The sequence below is a fragment of the Benincasa hispida genome, chromosome 9 (genome assembly GCF_027475165.1).
Source record: "Benincasa hispida cultivar pf3 chromosome 9, pf3_genome.v1.1, whole genome shotgun sequence".
In the NCBI taxonomy this organism is placed as follows: Eukaryota; Viridiplantae; Streptophyta; class Magnoliopsida; order Cucurbitales; family Cucurbitaceae; genus Benincasa; species Benincasa hispida.
In genome coordinates this window covers 76,104,057-76,123,087 of record NC_143486.1, presented here as the reverse complement: position 1 = coordinate 76,123,087, position 19,031 = coordinate 76,104,057, and positions in this window count along the sequence as shown.

Genomic DNA, 19,031 nt, shown 5'->3' with positions numbered 1-19,031 from the left:
ACGATGACAGTTTATGTGGGGGAGAATATCACAATCTAACTTTGAGATAGTAGAATGTGAACCCACTTGTGCAGATAGTGCAGTGGCGACACATCCGTCAAAGATAGAAGGCCAAGAGAATTTTCATGATGCGATTGAGGAGGACAATGCTTCATCTAACACATCAACATAAGTGGGTGAGCATGCCATGTTGAACATTAAGTGAAAGGACAAGCAACCTTGTCATCGGTAGTGTTAGCGACAAGCTCCGTGGGGCTAGTTGAGGCCTTAGGCCGTGACCTTAGAAGGTGGGGTTCCGTCGTGAGTTTAGATGAGTGACTCATGCATATTGATAAGATATTCAAACACTTCAAATTTTGAGTCAATCAGAGTTCAGATGGGCACTCTATGTTGGTTGGTGATAGTTCGTCACATTTCATATGCAAGGGTGGAAAATAGGAACATGTTCAGAATGCTCTATAGGGGGAGGCATGGTGTCAAATCTCCACCACCCCTTGGCCATGTGGCCTAAATGAGCTATCCCATGGCACATGTGTGTGTCATGGCGTGGGTGAGCGTTGCAAGACAAGTGTCTTTGGGCATCTTCCATCGAGAACGGGATCTCATAGACAGTGTCGAGTGGCACCGGTGTGTCAAAATTTCGCCCCTTACCATGGGCCAAAAGTTCAATGTAGCATCCAGTATGCTGTTTTGATTTGACAAGGACTAGGAAGGGTCTAATTCTATGTCTAGGTTGATGGAAGTCCAGGAAGTTCCAAGTTGGATAGTTGCCCATGGGTTAGTTGATAAGGGTTAAGGATGAAAGAACCTCGCCTAAGGTTCGACGAGGCTTCAAAGAGTCGAGCAAAAAGTGGGTTCGGATTTGAGTTTCCCTTTAGGCTGACCATGATCGCGTGAGAATCATGGTGCCACACAGTTGGAGAAGAAGATTTCAAAAAGTGGGTTCGGATTTGAGTTTCCCTTTAGGCTGGCAAGAAGATTTCAAAAAGTGGGTTCGGATTTGAGTTTCCCTTTACTCTCTAACCCCCTTTAATACTAATGATTGTCGTGCAAGGAATCGTTGCTTGCCGCCGTCCGTGCTGTCACAAACTTAACGTCGTTGCTCTCTATCGATCTCCTTTGGACCTCTATCCTGAAGGTTTATGAAAATCCTATATGGAAGCGAGATCATTTCTCAATTTTAGTTTACACAAAATCATAAAATTTAGTAACCTAAATATGTATTCTACAAAGAAAATTTATAGCATGCTTCAAACTACAAAGAAGAGGAGAAAAGGTTTAAGAAATATACTAACCTTTGAAGTCCAAAAAGACTTCACGAAATCCTTTCCAAACAATCACGATCTCTTCTTGGATTAACACAAAATTACAGCAATTCCACTGAAATAATTTGTTGGGCATCACCACAAGAGAAACCTCCATATTCTCCTTAAGGTTGACAATCGAAGAGAGAGTTGTGGGCTTCTCTTAATTTTTCAGGAGAGAGTAAGAGATGGGAGGAATTTTTCTGCCAATGCAAAAATGGTTTGTGTAACTCACAAACTGTTCTACGTACAATATGAGGAAGAAGAAGTTCATCCAAAAAAAACCACCCACGATTTTCATTTGAGAGAAATTACAAAAATATAATATATCCTATGGTAGGAAAATCTCTCAATATCTTATGATGTTTAATGTGAATCAAATTCATATTAAATTTAATTATATGAACAATTCATATAATTAATACTTGAATCATATTCAAATATTTATTTTCTCTCAAATAAACTTTATATTATAATAGAACAAATATATTATATTAATTATATCACATATAATTAATTTAAATTAATTATATCATCACATATAATTAATTCCCTTAATTAATTTGAATAATTCAAATTAATCCAAAATTAACTTGATTCTCCATAATCCCAGTTGAGCTACAGAGAGGACCTTATGGATCTATAGATTGAAGCTCCAATGGTACTTGAATAATTAATTAAACTACTCAACATCCATTAACTGTCGATCACTCCACTAAAAAACGGCAGTTGCACTCTTCGCACTACAGATATATTTTTGTGTCCATTGAATATAACCAATCAATAGCGCGATGACCCTTCACAAATTGCTCGGAAGTACAGTTTGACCAAAATTAATGTTTTGCTTCTATAGTTACATCTAACTCTTTAAGTACCGTTGATGCCTCTAATAAACAATCAGTCATAGTCCAACTATGACCAAACCCCTCTCGGGTCAAGAGAGGGTGTGGTGTCACATTGTTTAAGACCCAGAATCAGTCTTTAAGGGAGTAATTTATCTACTTACTCTGACAGTAGGGAAGGAGTGAATTTTGTTTTGTGTAACTGTGTTCCCAGCTTCCTAATCAAAGGAATCCCCAAAATAGTAGGCAAACTGAATTGAGGAAATGGCCGCTCTCACCCATGCAGATCAAAGGATCATCTTCTTAGGCAGGAGTTCACAACTCACTCAGATTTTAAGTCATGTCACCTGCAACCATCCTGGTGAAATGTAAGTCTCTACTATTAACGGTGTTATATAATGTGACTATTCATTTTGTGGTCCAGTCTTATACAAACCTTTTTGTATAGAATACCCCCACTTACATATCTCTACATGAATGATTAGGATCAAATCATTTGTAGAACTTTACAACCATTATAATATCTACAAAGCGGGCGATATTCGTAGTGTCACAAGGATAAGGTATCCAACCTTATCCATCTACTACAAACCGTTCAGGTTATCATTTAAACACAATTCAACTATATGTCTCTACATACATATTTAAGCTATAGAAGATAACCTTGGATATTTGTTTATTGGTTTTATGGGTTAATGCTATTAAATTTTGAATAAAATACCTCATATTTTATTAAATAAATAAACTGTTTTTACAATACAATTACAAACTATAGATCCCACAAAATTTAGGACATCAATCCCAACAATCTCTCATTTGTCCTAAAGAGTGGGATGTATATCATAAAATTCATACTAATACAAAAGTACAAAAAACAATAAACTATGGCATAAAATGCGCCCAACATAAAATCTCCCATTTTCCCTACACTAGATGCAACTTGTCTCGGAGACCCATACTCTGCAGGTGACCCTCAAATACCTTAGCCATGAAGGCCTTCGTAAATGGATCAACAACGTTGTATGCTGAAGCTATCTGTGTGACAATCAGTCCCCTTGATGGATAATCTCTCGAATGAGATGATACTTTTGGCCTATATACTTCCCACGTTTGTGACTCCTAAGCTCTCAGGAATTAGTCATAGCACCACTATTATCACAATAAAGAGTGATGGGCTTTTGCATATCTGGAACCACTTCCAAATCAGTTAGGAATTTCTTGAGCCATACAATTTCCTTGGCTGCTTCACAAGCTACTACATACTCAGCCTCCAAAATGGAGTTAGCTATGCACCCATACTTGATGCTTCTCCAGACTACAACCCCTCCGTTAAGAGTGAACACTGATCCTAAAGTAGATTTCCTAGAATCCTTTTCAGCTGGAATTCAGAGTCCATGTATCCTGTAAGGATCAAATCCTTAGAACCACACACTAGCAGGTAGTTCCTCGTTATCCGAAGATACTTGCGATGTTCTTAACAGCAGTCCAGTGGTTAAATCTTTGATTAGACTGATATCTACTGACTATCCTTACTGCATAACAGATGTAAGGTCATGTACATAACATCACATATATTAGGCTACCAATAGCTGATTCATAGAGGATCCATCTTATATCCTCAACCTCTTAAGGTGTCTTAGGACACTGTTCCTTAGAAAAAGTAACTTCATTCCTGAAAGAGAGCAAACCTCTCTTAGAGTTTTGCATCGAAAACTAAACAAGCATCTTTCTAATATATGATGCATGAGACAAGGCCATCGTTTTGTTTTTTTTATCCCTAAAGATCTGAATGTCCAGAACAAACTACGGGTCTTCCAAATCTTTCATTTGGAATTAGGTCGCTAGCCAATCTTTAATTTCAGTCAGTAGACTTACATTATTCCCAATGAGTAGGATATCGTCTACATAGAGCACAAGAAAAGCTACTGAACTGTTGATAATTCTTTTGTAAATACAATACTCGTCAACATTCTGATCAAAGCCATAAGATTTGATTGCAATATCAAATCTTATACTCCAAGATCGTGAAGCTTGTTTCAATCCATAAATAGATTGATTAAGCTCACAAATCTTTTACTCTTGACCTTGGGTTCTAAATATCTTGGGTTGCTTCATATATATGGTATCCTCAAGATTGCCATTTAGAAAAGTCGTCTTAACATCCATTTGCCAAATCTTCAAGTCATAATATGAGGCAATGGACAGGAATATTCGAATAGATTTCAACATGGCAACAGGTGAGAAACCCTCCTCATAGTCGACTCCTTCAACTTGGATATAACCCTTTGCCACAAGTCTAGCCTTGAAGGTTTGTACATTCCCATCAACACCCCATTTTTTCTTGTAGATTCATTTGCAACCTATAGGTTTTACCCCATCAGGTTGATCTACAAGATCCTAAACTGAATTGAAGTACATAAACCTCATTTCAAGATCCATAGATTTGATCCACTCATCTTTGTCAACATCTTCCATTGCCTTCTTATAAGACAATAGATCCTCAACATCACCATCAGCTATGACAACTAGAGTTTCTATTAATCCCATATAACGAATAGGTGAGTTCGCAACCTTTTTACTACATCGATGCTCCCTCAGCAGTTGAGGTGGATGTGACCTACTAGATGAACCAATTTCAACAACTCTTGTGGAGGTATTGGGTTCTTCAATAACTATTGTCAAAGGTTTAGAAGTTTCACTAGAAAGTTCACTTAGCAGTATCTTACTACGGGACTTATGCTCCTTTATGTGGTCTTCTTTTAAAAAAGTAACGTTTGTCAACATAAACACTTTATTATCTTTAGGATCATATAAGTAACCATCTCTCGTTCCTTTAGGTAACCTACAAATAGGCATAATTTTGAACAAGGTTCCAATTTCTGAGGATTTTCCTTAAGCACATGTGTTGGGTAACCTCAGATCCTAAAATGGCATAAATGGCATAATTTTGAACAAGGTTCCAGTTTACACTGCATAACCTGAAAACGAGTCAGGTAAGGAAGCATAACTCATAATAGACCGAACCATGTTCACATCCACATACTCTCCACCTCGATCAAATCGAAATGTTTTAATTGTTTTATTTAATGCATTTTCAACTTTAGCCTTATACATTAAATAGACATACCCATATCTGGAATAATCATTTGTAAAAGTAATGAAATATTCAAACCCTCCTATTGCCTTAACATTCATCGGATCATATCTGAATGTACAAGCTCTAAGGGTTCTTTGGCTCTGTGACCTTTTCAAGTATAAGATTTTTTAATCATCTTGCCTTCAAGGCATGGCTCACATATAGATAAATAATTTTCTTTTAACTCATTTAGAAGTCCATTCTTAACCAGTCTCTCAATCCTATTGAGATTTATGTATTCATAATCTTAGTGTCATACATTTTCTTTAGGAGAAATTTTCCGTCTTTTATTCTGAGTTACCGTAGTTTTAAACAGTTTAGTATTTAGGAGAGCTTTGGTTGGTAATGGTCTTAGCACATATTGATTATCCTCTAGTTTAGTAGAACAAATATTAATACCATTTTTGTAAATAAACACTTTATTTACAGAAAAAGATAAAGTATAATTTTGTTCAAGAAGACACTTTACACAAATTAAGTTCCTTTTAAATCAGGAACAACATAAACATTTTCTAATAAAATAAATGTCTTCTATAAAGTAATCTGGAATCGTCCTACTACCCTTACAGAGACAACATGCCCAGTTTCTACACGTATTGTTATTTCACCAGCCTCCAGGAACTAATTCCTTAAATGAAGAAAAAACGTGGTTAGTGGTTACCGAATCAATTATCCAAGTCGAATAATCATTCTCCACTAAGCAAGTTTCCAATACAAATAAATTTTATTTACCTTGCTTGACCTTCTTCTTTCCTGCCAAGTACTTGGGACAATTTCTTCTCCAAGTTCCTTTCTGGTTGCAGTGGAAACAAATTCCCTTTGCAGCCTTGGTCTTCTTGCCCTTTTGGACAGCAGCTGATTGGTTAGCCTTCCCCTTTCCACTTTTCTTCTTTTTATACTTTTTGGTGTTGAAAGAGGAAATCATAGACTTAGATCCAGAGGTCGAACATCTGTAAAAATTCTTCGAGCACGAGGCAACATTTTCCTCACCCTTTTATTCCTTGACTTTCATCAAGGATTGGTAAGTTTGTAGTTTGTTGAGCAAGGTGGTTAGGTTGTAATCAATTTTTTTCATAACAACGTTGAGCCAAGAAAAGGTCTGGCGCCACATTGTTCAAGACCCAGAATCAGCCCTTAAGGAAGCAATTTATCAACTTACCTTCATAGTAAGGAAGGAGTGAATTCCATCTTGTGTAGTTGTGTTCCTAACTCCCTAATCAGACGAATCCCAAAAATGGTAAGCATATTGAGTTGATGAAATAGCCGCTCGTTCGTTGAATTCATGATGCGAGCTTAAAAGTGTATTGTATAAGGTAATTGGGAAAATAAGTGCAAATGTGAGTGATGCGTTGATGTGTTAGTGATGTATGAAGGGACGTGTGACACTCCTCTTTATGCATTCAAGTTTTCCTGAATCAGATCCAAGTATAAATTTAACTCAGGTTCCTATTAAATCCAGAGTCGAACTCAGGGATTCAGATTAAAGCTAATGTAGAGCTTATGTTGTAGCTGATGTAGAAGTATCCTAAGTGAATGCGAAATGAGTTATCTAACCTAAGTTTGTTGTGTGTGTGCAAGAAGATACAAAAAGGTCAAGTCGAAAATAGAGGGTCGTGTGAAAATGGTGTCTGTGCAAGGGATATGCGCCAATCCAAGTGAAATGTACACGTACAAGAATATGATGCGGATGAAATGACTTGCTTATCTCCGTTTATAAGTTAGATTTCTGCTTACTTTCTATTCAGCACTTCTCTATAAGAATGCCAATAAAACACTAGTGCGTCTATCTCTAGATTTATCAAACGTTTCTAACTTAATGCTTGCTTGTTTATTCTCTCAAATAATTCAAGCTAAAGTAGCTTTTACCAAGTGATTCAATTGGCTTAGGCATTTAGAAATGGATTTGCATGAAGTTATAGATGCATCTAACGTAAAGCAAGAAATAAACAGTGGCGAAGTGAAGTAGATCAAATATGTGAATTCATAAAGAAACCGATTGTCTTTACAAGATCAATACTCAATCAAATGAGATGAAGAGAATTATAATTGAGATGAAAAGAAAGGAGTCAAGCCGCAAAGTACAATCTCTTGTCCTCTTTGGCTCAATTCAAATTCGTTTACAACCAACTTGTGGAAAAAATGGAAGAAAATTCTCTCTCAGCTAAGCTTTCTCCACTCCTTGATCGACGGTGGGGGTGGTTCTCTTCCTTCTTGTGTTCTTCTTGTCACAGCAGCACAACTCTAAGTCTCTAAATTTCAGAATTATACAAATTGAGCTAAGATCCTCTCATCTGGTGGGATTTCTTCTATTTATAGGTGTTATTCTTCATCAATTTGATGATAGGGTAGCATTAAATTCCATCCCATGGTCAGCCACCTGACACTCAGATACTTTTCAGATGTTGCCAGCTGTAGATGCCCATGCTTGCAAGTGGTGATTTGACAAAAAGAGCCTGAATCAATGAATCTTTTTTGCATTGAAACCCCTCCGACGCATGCCTATGCGTTGACGTTGCCCGCGACACTTGGAATCTTTGTTGAAATCCTGCAATATCATGCGTTAACGCCGCAGTATTTCAGTAATAAACATTCTTTTGCACGAGTTTGGTAGTGTTTGAGTAATTCCATGCGTTTTCTCTAAGAATGATGAAAATTTATCATTAAAAACCCTAATTGTTCCAACTTTTGAGTGACATTAACTTATATTTCTATAAGTTATCACCGCTCTTATCCATGTAGATTAAAGGACCGCCTTTGTAGGCAGAAGTTCACAACTCACTTAGGATTCAGGTCATGTCACCTATGGCCATCCTGGTGAAATGTAAATCTTTACTATTAACGGTATTATCTAATGAGACTATTCATTTTATGGTTTGGTCTTATAGAAATCCTTTTGTATAGAACACCCCCGCTCACATATCTCTACATGAATGATCAGGATTAGATCATTTGTATAACTTTACAATAATTGTAACATCTGCAAAGCAGGCTGCATTCGTAGTATAACCAGGATAAGATACGTAGGCTTATTCATCTACTATAGACCATTCAAGTTATCACTTAAACACAATCCAACTATATATTTCTACGTATATGTTTAAGCTATAGAAGATAACCTTGGATGTTTGTTTATTGGTTTTGTGGGTTAATACTACTAAATGTCGAATAAAATACCTCAGATTTTATTAAACAAATAAATTGTTTGTATAATATAATTACAAATTACAGAACCCACGAGATTTAGGACATCAACCCCAACGTATATTCTATGTATCCATCTACACAATGCCAGTCGGTGTCGTTTCAGATCAGGTTGGTTGCTCCTTCGCCGCCTCCACATTTAATCTATTTCAGATCAGGTTGGTATCATTTTCCTTTTTTCCACTTATTTTGTCTCTGCCAGTATTTAAGTAGTACAAGGGTGGTCGTCAACCCATCTAATTATTTGATAATAGGAAGTAGCTTAAAGATGACAAAGGGATGTAAAATTAGATAGGGATACTTGGCATCATCTGCCACATTAATAAAGTAATTTGAATATACAGTTTTTGCAGGTTAAGCTTGTAAAATTCCTTGTAAGGAATATAGTTAATGATATTTCTTTCAATCGATTGGGAAGACTTTGCAAATTATGCTTTCTTGAGAAGATATTCTTTTTAGTGAAGTACATGTATAAGTTTAAATGAAGTTATATGTTTCTTTTAGTAAAATGCCTAGTAAAGAATATGTTTGTTTAATTCTCCAAACCCTCTTCAAAATCCCCTCTTCCAATCGAGATTTCTTCTTCCTGTGGATTCTTCAGAATCTTTGCCTACTTGTAGAGAAATCTGCCACCTCAAATGTTGCTCTCACTTCTTCCTCTCTCTCTCAAACTGTAACAATAGAAAATGGAATTGGGTTTTTTTTCTTTGGGAGTGGGTCTGGATTATGATTCTTGTTGTATTTCGAGATTTTTTGTTTTATGTTTGGATTATTTCAAAGCTTCCCTTATGCTTCTCCTTATTCTTTATCACTCCAACCTTGTCCACCTTCTTGGCAGTTGTTTAATGAATGAGGTATTTTTTGTTATCTTTATGTTCTTTTCAGCTTCCTAATTTTGAATTCTTTATTTCACTAAATGAATATTGCTATTAGAGTTGGCTTATTCTTTTCTTCATGTCTTTTTTTCTTTTGTTTATAGTTACGCATTTCCTAAAAAGACCTTATCAATCACAGAAAGTTCAGTCAAATTTGGTCATAATGCAGATCTTATACAAGACCATGGTATTCTTTTTTTTTTTTTCTACACCATTTGCTTAGTTTTCATATTTTCTTACACCTTTTCATCCATTACGTTACGTTATGTCGATTATTAAGCCTCGATAAATTTTGTTCCGGATAAAGCTTATCAATTCAGATTTGTATATTCTGGTCAAATATTAGTTTGTATCATCATGATATAAAATCTCAAGTTTGAATTTCAAGCTCTAAATAGGGTTAATATAAAGAGAACCAACTTCCTTTTTTAATTGCATACATGGAGGTCTTGTTTAAACATCATTTTTATATTTCGTCGGTGACTCTTTTCAGCCTTGGGATGTTTATCGACATAAACACGTGATAGAAACGTACATACATATGCACAAATTCAATGGTTGAAACTTGAAACTGATCATTAAATTGAGTCCCTCTCGGGCCAGTGAGAGGGTGGGGCCCCTTGTTCAAGACACAAAATTAGTACTTAAGGGAACAACCTCTCTACTATCCCTGAAAGCGGGTAGGAGTGAATTCCGTCTTGCACCCTATGTCCCCGCTATCTACTAGGTTTTACCCTTGAAATAGGAGGCTTATTGAGCCAGCGTTGTTGATCCAACCCTCACCCATACAAATCTAAGGATAATTCCAAATAAACAGGAGTTCATAGTCAGCTCAGGATTAAGGTCAAGTTACCTAGGTCATCGTTTTGAAATAGTTATTCTTAAATAGTAAACAACATTATAAAGTAAGAATGACTTATTTCTTGGCCTGATCTTATGAAAACTCATTGACAAGATGCCCCCACTCCTCATGTCACCACATGAACGAATCAAGATCACTTCGTTTGTAGCATTTTACAACTCCTTGTAACAATTACAGAGTGGGCCACATCCAATAGTGTTACCAGAATATGACACCTAAACTTATCCGTATACTATAGATCATTTTGACTATTTACTTGAACCTAATCCACTCTTATGTCTCCAAATAAAGTTCAAGTACTCATGTAATATTCATTGAACTTTTAGTATATTGGATTTATTTCTAAACAAAATAAGCAATTCATATATTCAATAGAAACTTTATCGATTTACATAATAAATTTATTGTTTACAAACCACGAGTTTTAGGACATAAAACCCTGCCTTAGGGTTGTTATTGCTTAAGTAATACTGCACTTCCTACTACGTTGAATTTAAAGATAAAATCGGTAAGTTAAACTGGCCACTTAATTTAACGATCTAGTGGAGCTTTAATGTTGAGAAAGTTAAGGCATAAACGAATATCACAAAGGGATATGGGACTTCAAGCCTAGAAATAAGACTGTCACATCACCTTAGAAAGACAAGACACAATAAGATAAAGAAACTAAACTTAAAAAAATCTAAGATCCAGCTAACCATGGAAACATTAGGCATTAGCTGCTTAGACCTCTTAAAAGAACTTCACAAGACTGAATAGGAGTATATTTTTGTTCATGTGTATTTTTCTGTCATTGTATGATGCAACCGCATCACTTAACGCATAGCACCCGATAGGTTGAAACATTGTTAGCGCCTGCTCGATCATCATTGTTTACTATTTTTAAGCTTTCATCACCTACCTCAATATAAGCTTTTCATTAGTTACCTTGGTTTTATTGGTCCATAATCATAATCAACTTAAAAATTAATCTAATCATGTGGGATTCTACACTTTGAATGCTCCAAGTTTATTACTTCATCACTAGTATGTAATTGCATTGAGACCTTATTTGTCCATAACTTTTTGCCACACATACATTTGGTCGAGCAATTTACTTTGCAAGACCCAGATCTTTTGAATCATATTTCCGTGTCGGGATGTATGCTCTAAAGCCACGTAGTTAACAAGTTATTTAAAATAATAGTTGATTATTTTATATATATGAAATTATACATTAAAGAAAGATCCAAGGTTATTTTTTGTAACTTGAATAGTATGTAATAGACATAAAGTGGATCATGTTCAAGTAATAACCTAAATAGTCCGTAGTATATGGATAAGCTTGGGTGTCTTATCCTGGTGACACTATTGATATAGCCCATTTTGTAAATGTTACAAGAGTTGTAATTGTTACAAAGTATTTGATCCAAAACATTCATGTGGAGACATGCGAGTGGAGGTATCCTATACAAATAGTTTGTGTAAGACCAGACCATGAAATGATTCATTAAAGGAAGAGATTAATTTTTCATAGGATGATCATAAGTAACTCAACCTCAATCTTAAGTGAGTTATGAATTCCTACCTATGAGAGAAGTCATTTGATTTGTATGGGTGAGAGAGGTTCGACTCGTCGACTCAATAAGCCTACCATTTTGAGGTTTTATTCGAGTAGAGAGCTGGGAACATAACTACACAAGATGATTCACTTCTCTCGTCTTTAAGGTAAGTAGATAGATTTCTCCCTTAATTTCTGACTTTGGGTCTTGAACAATGGGGTCTCTCCCTCTCACTAGCCCACTACCATAAACAGGTTGTTCATTAAAGAATCAGTGAAAATTAAAGAGTAAGAGGTAACTACAGGGGTTAAATGATAATTTGACCCAACTTTAGATACGAGCAATTTGTTAAGGGTTGACTTACTGATAATTGGTTATATCTGTGGACACGGAAATATATCCATAGTGTAAAGAATGCAATTGTGGATCTTTATTGATGACCATGTTGATTAATTTCATGAAATAGTTTAATTAATGGATCTCATATCATTAGAGCTTCTAATCTGTAGGTCTATTAGGTCCCCTTTCTAGCTCGCTAAGGATAAAACAAGGAATATTTAGTTTAAGAATTTGAATTGTTCAAACTAATAAGAAAACTGATTGTATATGATACAATTAATATAATGTATGTAGTTATATCATGTAGTTAAAATTTTGAATGAGATTCAAAATTAAACTATATAATATGAGAGAATATTGAATATGAATAAGATTCAAATATTAAATAATATGAATGAGATTCATATTATAATTATAGGTTAAATGAGAGGAAAATACATTTGAATATGATTCCAATATAACATTAGTTAAATATATGATAATTAATTAATATTAGTTAATTAGATTAATAAATATTTAATTAATTTAATTAAAAATTAACTTCTACAGTTACAAGGGAGTTAACGTGAGTTAATGGGAGGGGAGTTACTATAAGGGATCGGATCCTACAGCGGAAGCATTTCGACGAGGAACACTATGCATCCCGTGATTTGATTTTATATTAAACAAAATCGTTACACTAAACAAAATACATAAACACGTAAATCAACATGCTTTTAAGGAAAGGATTAGAATTATTCTTACCTATGTAGATTCCCTAATGCCATGAACAAGTCTCTCCAAGGTTCCAATGAATGGATCTCCAAACGATCTTGATCACGAACAACTCCTTGAACGATCTCGAATACTACCATGAGAGAAACCTCCTTATTCTCTTAAGATTCCAATAGAGGATAGGTGGTTTCCAACTATTTGGGAGGGAGAGGAGAATGGTGTTTCTTGGGGAGTAGAGAGGCTAAGAGAAAATTTTGCACAATAACACTAGAGAGTTGTGTATTGCCAGAGTTTCTCTACAATGAAACTGCATTATGTGTTTTGCAAAGGGACATATGGAGGCCTTTATATAAAAAAGATGCAAGACTTTTCCCTAATATATTTTCTTTTTCCTAATATATATTTTCCTTTTCTGTAATTAATTCAATAACATTTATTTAATTAATTAGTCCAATTAAATAACACTTATTTAATTTTAATTTGCACAATAATTAAATAACTAATTATACATTAAACTCAATTTAATGTATATATTTAATTATCGTATACATCGCGTGTATATGTGCAATACCTCTCTATTCATTAAATCTTTATGAATCTAATTCACTTGAATTAATTATTTTGAATCTTATTCAAATACTACTTTCAAATTTAATTATAGATCATATCCATTATTAATTATATATTAATCACATTAATATATAGTTTCCTTAAATTAATTTGAACAATTCAAATTATTCTTTTTAAGTATCCTCTAATGAGCTAACAAGGGGACCTAGTGAACTTGTAGATTAGAAGCTCCAATGATATGAGATTAATTGGCTAAACTCATTAACCAAGTTAATCAATATTCGTTAACTGTAGGTACACTCCACTAAAGACCCATAACTGCACTCTTCTTACTACAAATATATTTTTGTGTCCACGAATATAGACCAAGACCAGCATGTTTGTCCTTCACAAGTGTTCATAACACCAACTGGGTCAAATTATTGTTTTATACCTCTGAGCCGTTAAGTACTAGTGCTCCTCTAATGAACAACCTGTTTATGGTCTAACCAATAAACAGAAACCCCTCTCGGGCCAAGGAGAGGGTAGGGCTCTTTGTTCAAGTCCCGAAAACACCACTTACGGGAACACTACTCTACTTACTCTTAAGGCGGAAAAGAGTGAATTTCATCTTGTATCATTATGTTCCCAACTCCTCACTCAGTCTTGTTCCCAAGATGGTAGGCATATTGGGTCGGGGATATGGCCGCCTTCACCCATATAAATAAAAGGACAATTCCTCGTAAACAGGAGTTTCTAATATACTCAGGATTAAGACTAAGTTACCTAGGTCATCCAATTGAAATAGGAACATAACTAATTAACAGTGTTACATCTAGTGGTTACTATTTCGCGATCTAGTCTTATGCAAACTCATTGCATAGGATACTCTCACTCATGTGTCACCTACATGGACGCATTGGATCATTATGTTTATATCAAACACAAAGTCGATCGTATCCATAGTGTTACCAGGATAAGGTACCCTACCTTATCTCTATACTATAGACCCTTTAGGCTGTATCTTGAACATTGATCCATGTATGTATCCACATATAGTTCAAGACTCATAAGACAGCCTTGGATGTTAGTTTATTGGATTTAGGGTTCAAAATAGACAACAATACAAGTAATAACATTTATTGAATTAACATCCATAACTTTTTATTCATGACGATCAATTAATAACATTTACTATCTACAAGTTTTAGGCCATAAAACCCAACAATTATCTCCATTCTCACTATAAAATACAGAAGGGTTCTGCATTTTGAATAAACAAAATGAGTCATTATTCTTCTTGGAATCTCACAATTCTCTTTGAACTCTCTCAATTTCTCATTACTCTCATTAAATTATACAGAGAAAGACTTTCTCTGTAAAGTGTTACTGCTCCTCTACCTTTCAAAAGAGGTTTCCACAAACCTATTCTTTTTCGTAGGATATATTACTCCCACTTACTATAAATAATTTCTCATTCACCTTGATATTAACCCATGCAAATATCTTTCGAAGAGAGGTCATATCCAGGGTGACACGATACTGAGCATGAATCTCATGGTGTGAACTTATCTAGAGAGCATAGGAGACAATGACATATCATATACATCTTTTTCTCCCACCAAGTATAAGTTTGAGGGCTTAAAACGTAGGCAAATTAGATTAATATATTTATCTAAGTGAATTTTGTTTTCCCAATATAACACTTATACTAGATAGATATACTATAATGTTTTAATTTATTAAACACTTTAATAAATTAAGATATTATTGCATGCTTAATAAAATATTGATTAATTCAACCTCCAAATCAAAGCCTAGGTAGGGATGTTCCCTTACGGTTAGCTTAAATACTCAATTCCTAGACAAAACCTTCCTAGTCAAGGTTCCCTTATAGGCAATATTTTATTACTAATATTTTATTTTCTCATTTTAATCCTACTAAAATAAATAAAAGAATTATTTTAAACTAATCTTATTGGAAGTAAAAAAAATTAATAAATTATCAAATTTTAACAATTTAAAACAAATTAATTAATCTTATCCTAATCTCTTTAGACTAGCATGTGATCCTAAGTTTTTCATTCATTAAACATACTATATAATTATTATATATATACATTAATTAATTAAAAATTTTTGTATGCATTTCATGAAATTATTAACTAAAAATAACCATTAAATTTTAATTAATAAAAATCACATTTCATGAACATCTATTTCATTAACCATACATAATATAACTCTTATATTGAGATTAATGAAAAACTATATAATAAGCATGCTTTCAATCATACACTAAAATTATATAATATAACTTTTGTATTACAAACATGCAAACTATACAGTATAATCATGCATATACATATTTTAGAAAGTAACTTAAACTATAAGTATAACAATTATATTTAAATATGATGCACGATCATGCCTTTTCATTAATTAATATAACTCTTATATTAATACTAATGAAAAACTAAAACATATTCATATAATATAACACTTATATTACAAAGAATGAAAACTATATATTAATATCATGCATATATTTTTTCATTAAATTCATAATATAACTCTTAAAGAATTAATGAAAACTATATATTATTTTCCACGCATGTAAATTTTTCATTAAATACATAATATAACCATTATATTACAAATAATGAAAATTATATGGTATTTTCATGCATTCATATACTTTAGAAAAATTCCTAAACATTAAATATAACATTTATATTTAAATATGATGCATGACATGTTTAACCTATGGTGGGATTTTAATCTATATACTATAATATATGCAACATACAAACTAAAATAATTTAAAACACACATTGTATTATTAAATTAAATAGTAATAATAGACCAAAATTTTGGCAATCCTAAAAAAATAGAAAGTAAATAAAATTACAATAATTTTAATATTTCTAGGTCTTTATGGTAAATATTTAGCCATGATTTTCTCAAATAGGGGCTGAAAAACCCTAGTTTTCTGCCAACTTTCGCATCAATCACGTCTAAAAAAAACTACACTGTCTAGGAGAATCCACGGTGGGCAAACAATGACAGTCAAACAATTAGAGGCTTTTATGACGCACAGCGCACGCCAACCTCTCAAATTTGTGCTTCGATTTCCCTTTTTTACCTCTGTTTTGATTTTTTTTCACACAAAAAAATGTCACAAACGACTTGAACTTACAAGTCTCAATTTACAAACAATTTGTCCAAAACAACGGGCCTTACATTGATTGAATCAATGTAAATTGTAGTAAATCTAATGCCAAAACTCTGGAAACATCTATTATGCAAAACCATTTTTAAATAGCATACATCATACATGTATAGAAAATTAAGCCCACCAATCCTAGTCTAATTTTCAATCTAAACTAAAAATCAAAACAACAATTGGCTCTAATACCAATTGAAGGGATTGAATTCCAGAGCGGAAGCGATTTATCACCTTTTCTGGAAATTGGGAGAATAAAAATACAAAATTAAAAATAAATTTCAAGCTAAGCATAGATTCAAGAACATAAATTGGGTTGAGAGGAGTTACCTTTGAAATACATCGTTTTCTTAGAAAATTCCTCTCTAGGATCCTCTTTTGATAAAAAAAAAAAAAAAGAAAGATATTGTCATTTTGGAGAGATTTCACATAGAATTCATTTCTCTGTAGAATCATTGAGAGAGAAGAGATCAAGATGGGAAGTCATTTCTCTGTCATAATCAACCTTTAAAAAAACCTCTCACTCCCTTGATATGTGAAAGTGGAATAATAACTACCACTTCCTTTATTTAATTAAATTAAAACAGTTTTAATTTAATTTAATTAATTATTAATTAAAATTAAATTAAATTTTATTTAATTACATTAAAATTTTGATTAATTAATTTCAATTAAATATATCATATTTAATTACACGAACATTTAAATCATATTCAAATTTACATCTCTTTCATAACCTATAATTTTTATATAAATCTTATTCACATTAATTTAATATTTGAATCATATTCAAATATGTTTATTATATAGTTTAATTTTGAATCCTATTCAAATTATCTTTATATTATAATATATCTAAATACATTATAGAAATTGTATCATATACAATTAACTTTATTCCCTTAAATAATTTGAACAATTCACATTCTTTCAGAACTATTGGTCCTTGTTTACCCGTTGCGAGCTAGCAGAGGGACATAAAGGAACTACAAATTAGAAGCTCCAATGATTCGACATTAACTAAGTAAACTCTTTAATTATGTTATTGAACATTCATTAACTGTGGGTCATGATAACGGGTAGAAATGAACGTTATTACAGTGCAAATAAGTAAAACAATGAGGTAATGCAACGGTAAAAATATACAAAATGATGTCCAAAAGCGCTAAACCGAGAAAATTGTGATCGCATGCGCCCATCGCATAAAAGTAGCTAATTTACTTATTTTATGCAGAAAAAATGCGTTGGCGCAAAGCAAATTGCGATCCAAGCAATTAGGCGTCCGCGCGCATTAAAAGATTGCGATCGCTAGAAGTTGCTCAAGAAGGTAGCCGTATAAAGACGGTGCATCAAGGGGAAAGCTTAATAAAATATGATGGGACGGGAAGCTGATGACGGTCGAATCCAAATTTAGTTGACAAGTCGTTAACAACACACTATAGCAAGTACACTCAACTTTTCGGTGACCATTAATTGGCACATCAGAGTAGAAGATTTAATGACCGCCCTTCATTGCAATCATTAGAGAGAAAAGCTTCTTCACCTTAAGCTCTATAAATATCAAAGGCCACCAGCGTTAAAGAAGTTCGCCATATAAAATAGATATCCTATACACGATAGATAGTCGTTAGTCTATTCATAGTCATTCTTATACTTAGAAGACGGAGACAAGCCAAGAAAGGAAGACGCCGAGAGATCATTCCTGGACAGCTCGAAAGACTGTCGGGAAGCACTACAAATGGAGAGGGCCAACACTTGCGAAAGCAAGGAAGTGAAGAGACAGTGTAAAAGGCCACGGGAAGAAGGACATTGCTACCGGGCTTCTTATCTCTACATTCTTATTGTTATTCTATATTCTGCATCTAATTTATAAACAATGGAAATTTCATTTCAACTTATGTCCAATCTCTCCTTACTTCGCATGAGTAGCTAAATTTTCGAATGGGTTGAGAAGTACTTAGCTAGCATGAACTAAGAGCTACACTTTATGTGGTCATCTTGTCTTATGTATGCGTCATTCACCCTTTAGAGATACTTAAGAGAGTAGTCTAAAGAAAGAATCTAGACTTGAGAGAGTCAGATTAGAACCGCATAAGAAAGAGATAGAAACTTAGACATAAGTTTTGTTTACTATTATGCATCGTATGCACCCTAGAAACAGGATATGATAGTATGCGGTCACCTTGTGTATGTGTGCATCATTCATCGTCGCATAGACAAGAATAGAGACTTAGACATAAGTCCTATCAACATTATCGTATACATCGCATGCGTCCTAGACATAGAAACTATGGCATTTGCATTGAGAGATGACATGTTGTTGAGTGTGTATAGCATGATCGCATAACTTGAACGCAATCTTAGGAAGTGTTAGCTAAATCCCTTCTCAACCCGTTCATCGCATATCCATTGTAATTCTCGATTTCATCAACTCTTTACTCG